The sequence below is a fragment of the Macaca nemestrina genome, chromosome 6 (genome assembly GCF_043159975.1).
Source record: "Macaca nemestrina isolate mMacNem1 chromosome 6, mMacNem.hap1, whole genome shotgun sequence".
Lineage (NCBI taxonomy): Eukaryota > Metazoa > Chordata > Mammalia > Primates > Cercopithecidae > Macaca > Macaca nemestrina.
In genome coordinates, this window is record NC_092130.1 from 159,868,760 (window position 1) to 159,875,188 (window position 6,429).

The window sequence follows — 6,429 nt, forward strand, 5'->3', positions numbered from 1 at the left end:
ACGTGTTCCCTTTTCTCCACAGCCTACCCCACATCAGTGTTTTTTAAATTTTTTAATAATAGCCATTCCGACTAGTATGAGATGATGTCTTATTTGGTTTCGATTTGCATTTCTTGCATGATTAGTGATGCCAAGCATTTTTTCACCTTTGTTGGACATTTCTGTGCCTTCTTTTAAGAAATTTCTGTTCATGTCTTTTGTTCATTTCTTAGTGATGTTGTTTTTGCTTGTTTAATTAATTAAGTTCCTTACAGATTCTGAATATTAGACCATTGTCCAATGCATAATTTTTGAATGTTTTTTGTTTCTCTAGGTAATCTGTTTACTCTGTTGATAGTTTCTTTTGGTGTGCAGAAGATCTTTAGTTTAATTAGGTACCACTTGTCAATTTTTGTTTTTGTTGCAATTGCTATTGAGGACTTAATCATTACTTATTTCCCAAGGCCCTTGTCCAGAATGGTGTTTCCAAGGTTTTCTTCTAGGTTTCCTTGCGCAGGGGCCATGCTAATCTTCTCTGTATCGTTCCAATTTTAGTATATGTGCTGCCGAAGCGAGCACTTCTTCTAGGTTTCCTATAGTTTGAAGTCTTACATTTAAATCTTTAATTCACCTTGAGTTAATTTTTGTATATGGTGAAATGTAGGGGTCCAGTGTCATTCTTCTGCATATAGCTAGCCCGCTCTTTCAGCACCATTTATTAATAGGCATTCCTTTCCTTTTTGCTTATTTTTGCCAACTGTGTTGAAGATTAGATGACTGTAGTAGATGTGTGACTCTATTTCTGGGCTTTATATTCTGTTGTATTGGTCTAGGGGTCTGTTTTGTACCAACCAATACCATGCTGTTTTTGTTATTGTAGCCTTAAAATATAGTCTGAAGTTGAGTAGTTTGATGCCTCCAATTTTGTTCTCTTTGCTAAGGATTGCTTTGGCTATTCAGGCTTTTTATGGTTCCGTATGAATTTTAGAAGCTTTTATTCTAATTCTGTGAATAATGGTGAATAATGATATTGGTAGTTTGATAAGAATACTATTGAATCTGTAAATTGCTTTGGGCAATATGGTCATTTTAACAATATTGATTCTTCTAATCCATGAGCATGAAATCTTTTTTTTTTCATTTTTTTTATGTCATTTCTGCTTCCTTTAGCAATACTTTTTAGTAGATATCCTTCACCTCCTTGGTTAAATATATTCTCAGGTATTTGTGTGATTGTGTGTGTGTGTGTGGCAATTGTAAATGGGATTGAATTATTGATTTGTCTCTCAGCTTGAATATTGTTTGTGTATAGAAGCACTACTGAATTTTTTACATATAGTTTATGTCCAGAAACTTAGCTAAAGTCATTTATCAGTTCCAGGAACCTTTTGAAAGTCTTTAGGGTTTCTAGGTGCAGAATCTTATCATTAGTTAAGATAGTTTGACTTTCTCTTTTTATATTTGCCTCCCTTTTCTCTTTATTTCTTTCTCTTGCCTGATTGCTTTGGCTAGGACTTTCAGGTTTATGATGAATAGGAGTGTGAGAATAGGTATCCTTGTCTTGTTCCAGTTCTCAAGGGGAATGCTTCCAGTGTTTTTGCCTGTTCAGTATGATCTTGGCTATGGGTTTTTCATAGATGGCTCTTGTTTCTTTGAGTTATGTTTCTGTGATGCTGTATTAGTCCATTTTCATGATGCTGGTAAAGACACAGCCAAGACTGGGCAATTTACCAAAGAAAAGAGGTTTGATGAACTTACAGTTCCACATGGCTGAAGAGGCCTGACAATCATGGTGGAAGGTGAAACGCACATCTCACATAGCAGCAGACAAGAGAAGAGGGCTTGTGCAGGGAAACTCCCATTTTTAAAACCGTCAGCTCTTGTGAGATCCACTCACTATCATAAGAACAACACGGGAAAGACCCACCCCCATGATTAAATCACCTCACACAAGGGACCTCCCACAACACATGGGAATTGTGGAAGTTATAATGCAAGATAAGATTTAGTTTGGGACATAGCCAAACCACATCAGATGCCTAATTTTGGGGGGATTTCCATGTTGAAGGGATGTTGGATTTTATCTAAAGATTTTTTCCACTTCTATCAGTATGATCACATGGCTTTTGTTTTAAATTTTGTTTTAGTGGTGAATTATGGTTATTGATTTACATATATTGAAACAGACTTACATCCTACGAATGAAGTCTGCTTGATTATGGTAAATTAACTTTTTAGTGTTCTGTAAAATTCTGTTTGCTAGTATTTTGTTGAGGATTTTCGTGTCTATATTCATAGGGATATTGGCCTGTAGTTTTCTTTTCTTTTTTTTATTGTGTCTTTACCTGGTTTTAGTATCAGGGTGATTCTGGCTTTGTAGAATGAATTAGGGTAGAGTTCCTTCTTGATTTTTTGAAATAGTTTTGGTAGGGTTGATGCCAGGTCTTCTTTGTACATCTTGTAGTACTAGGCTGTGAATACATCTGGTCCAGGGCTTTTTGTCCCTGGTAAGGATTTTTTAGTGATTTGATTTTGGAACTTGATATTTGTCTACTCAGTATTTTAATTTTTTCTTATTTAATCTTGAGAGATCGTTTCCAAGAATTTACCTATTTCCTCTAGTTTTTTTGTTTGTTTCTTTTTTTATGTGCATGGAGGTGTTTACAATAGTCTTTGATTATCTTTGTATTTCTGGGGGATCCATTGTAAAGTCACCTTTGTCATTTCTGATTGTGCTTCTTTGCATTATCTCTCTTTTACTCTTTGTTAATCTAGTTAGTAGTTTATCTTTTCTTATTATTCTTTCAAATAACCAACTTTTGGTTTTATTGATTCTTTTATGCTTTTTGGGGACTTGATTTCATTCAGTTCCACTCTCATTTTAGTTTATTTCTTCTCTTTTGCTAGCTTTGGGGTTATCTGTAATTGGTTTTCTAGCTCTTCCAGGTGTGATTTAGATCACTAATTTGAGATCTTTACTTTTTGAGGTAGGTATTTAGTGAAATAAACTTTCTCTTAACACTGCTTTCGGTACATCTCAGAGATTTTGGGTTGTGGTGTCTCTGTTTTTATTTATTTCAAATAATTTATTTTATTTCTGCCTTGATTTTATTGTTTGCCCAAAACTCGTTGAGGAGTAAGTTGTAAAATTTCCATGTAATTGCAAAATTTTGAGAGATCTTCCTGGTATTTTTTTCTATTTTTATTTCACAGTGGTGATATCTCCTTTATCATTTTTATTGTGTCTATTTGATTCTTCTCTCTTTTCTTATTTGTTATTCTGGCTAGCAGTCTATCTATTTTGTTAATATTTTCAAAAAACCAGCTCCTGGATTCATTGATTTTATGAAGGGTTTTTATGTTTTGTCTCTATCTCCTTCAGTTCTGCTCTGAACTTAGTTATTTCTTGTCTTCTGCTAGTTTTTGAATTTGTTTGCTCTTGCTTTTCTAGTTCTTTTAATTTTGATGTTAGGGTGTCAATATTAGAGCTTTCCTCCTTTCTGATGTGGACATTTAGTGCAATAAATTTCGTTCTAAACACTGCTTTACTGTGTCCCAGAGATTCCAGTACATTGTGTCTTTGTTCTAATTGGTGTCAAATAAGTTATTTATTTCTGTCTTAATTTCATTATTTACCCAGTAGTCATTCAGGAGCACTTTGTTCAGTTTTCATGTAGGTGTGCGGTTTTGAGTGAGTTTCTTAATCCTGAGTTCTAATTTGATTGCACTGTGGTCTGACAGACTGTTTGTTGTGATTTTCATTCTTTTGCATTTGCTGAGGAGTGTTTTACTTCTAATTATGTGATCAATTTTAAATGGATACAAAATCAATGTGCAAAAATCACAAGTGTTCCTATACACCAATAATAGACAAACCAATAAGACAGCCAAATCCTGAGTGAACTCCCATTCACAATTGCTACAAAGAAAATAAAATGCCTATGAATACAACTTACAAGGGATGTGAAGGACCTCTTCAAGGGATGTGAAGGACCACAAACCATTGCTCAAGGAAATAAGAGAGGACACAAACAAATGGAAAAACACTCCAGGGTCATGGATAGAAAGAATCAATATCATGAAAACGGTCATACTGCCCAAAGTACTTTAAATTTCATATGGAACCAAAAAAGAGGCCATATAGCCAAGACAATCCGAAGCAAAAATAACAAAGCTGGAAGCATCATGCTACCTGACTTCAAACTATACTACATGGATACAGTAACCAAAACAGCATGGCACTGGTACCAAAACAGATATATAGACCAATGAAACAGAACAGAGTTGTCAGAAATAATACTACAAATGTACAACTATGCATTCTTTGACAAACCTGACAAAAACAAGCAAAGGAGAAAGGATTCCCTATTTAATATATGGTTATGGGAAAACTGGCTAGCCATATGCAGAAAACTGAAACTGGACTCCTTCATTATACCTTATAAAACAATTAATTCAAGATGGATTAAAAGACCATAAAAACCCTAGAAGAAAACCTAGGCGATACCATTCAGGACACATGCATGGGCAAAGACTTCATGACTAAAACACCAAAAGCAATAGCAAAAAAAGCCAAAATTGACAAATGGTACGTTGTAAAACTAAAGAGCTTCTGCACAGCAAAATACACTATCATCAGAGCGATCAGGCAACCTACAGAATGGGAGAAAGTTTTTGCAATCTATTTATCTGACAAAGGGCTAATATCCAGAATCTACAAAGAATTTAAACAAATTTACAAGAAAAAATCAACCCCATCAAAAAGTAGGCAAAGGATATGAATAGACATTTCTCAAAAGAAGACATTTATGTGGCCAACAGTGATGATGAAAAAAAGCTCATCATCACTGGTTATTAGAGAAATGCAAGTCAAAACCACAATGAGATACCATCTCACACCAGTTAGAATGGTAACCATTAAAAAGTCAGGACAGAATAGATGCTGGAAAGAATCTGGAGAAATAGGAACACTTTTACACTGTTGGTGGGAATGTAAATTAGTTCAACCATTGTGGAAGACAGTGTGATGATTCCTCAGGGATCTAGAACCAGAAATACCATTTGACCCAGCAATCACATTACTGGGTTACTCGAAGAATTATAAATCATTCTACTATAAAGACACATGCACACGTATGTTTACTGCAGCACTATTCAAAATATCAAAGACTTTGAACCAACCCAAATCCCCATCAAGGATAGACTGGATAAAGAAAATGTGACACATATACACAATGGAATGCTATGCAGCCATAAAAACAATGAGCTCATGTCCTTTGAAGGGACATGGATGAAGCTGGAAACCATCATTCTCAGCAAACTAATTCAGGAACAGAAAACCAAATACTGCATGTTCTCACTCATAAGTGGGAGTTGAACAATGGAACACATGGGCACAGGGAGGGGAACATCACACACTGGAGCCTGTCAGGAGGTGGGGGGCTAAGGGAGGGATAGCATTAGGAGAAACATCTAATGCATGCAGGACTTTAAACCTAGATGATCGTTTGATGGGTGCAGCAAACCTCCATGGCACATGTTTACCTATGTAACAGACCTGCACATTCTGCACATGTATCCCAGAACTTAAAGTATAATAATAATAATAATAATAATAATAAAATAATAATAATCAGATAGTAAATATTTTAGGTTTTGCAAGCCATGTGACCTCTGTTGCAACTACTCAACTCTGCCTTTGTAACATGAAGCTACAAGACCATCTATAAAAAGTTTATTGTCCTCCAATAGAAGTTTATTGACAAAAACAGACAAAGGGCCAAATTTGGTCCTCAGGATGTGGCTTGCCAACCCCAGCTCTAGGACAAGCCCAAGAGGATGCAGCCTTTTCCAAGTGCCATTTTTTCTTACAGGACAGGCACCTCCTCCAACCCAGATTTGTATTGCCAATGAGGATGAGAAAGGGAAATGTACTTAGCCTGTGGCAGAAGACAGTTGAGGCATTATCTTTAAAACTGATTATGAAATATGTGAAATATTCATATGTGCTCCTGCTATGAACAGTGGAGTTGTGCTTTCTGTTGATATTTAAGAGCTAGGCTACCATCTTTCAGGTGGTTTTGAGAATGAAAAGTTGATGAGTGCCTTGACCAATCTCTTAGTGTCCTTTCTAACATTCACCTTTACTGAGATTTATCAAGGAAGAAAGGGCTACTCAGGCTCAAAAACTCATTCACCCAACAAGCATTTATTGAGCTCTTACTGTATGCACGCACTAGGCTAAATCTTTCATATTTAAAATGATACATTCCAAGAGGTTATCTTGGGTAACCTTGGCTTGGATACCTCTAGTATTGAGGAGCTCACTACCTACACAGGGCATCCTACCTTACAGCTGGACAGTGCTTTGCTCCTCAGAAGTACCTAAACCTCACCAGTATGATTGCTCCCTCCAGCCAGTCAAATAACAGACTCCTCCGCCACACACTG

At 35.9% G+C, this 6,429-nt stretch overlaps 1 non-coding gene across 1 annotated transcript; it reads right to left on the bottom strand.

Moving 5' to 3' along the window:
* Positions 1–453: 453 nt before the first annotated feature.
* On the bottom strand, positions 454–558 carry LOC112425105 (U6 spliceosomal RNA). The gene has a single exon (XR_003016118.1). It is a non-coding gene; the product is annotated as a U6 spliceosomal RNA (small nuclear RNA).
* Between the last annotated feature and the right edge of the window lie 5,871 nt (positions 559–6,429).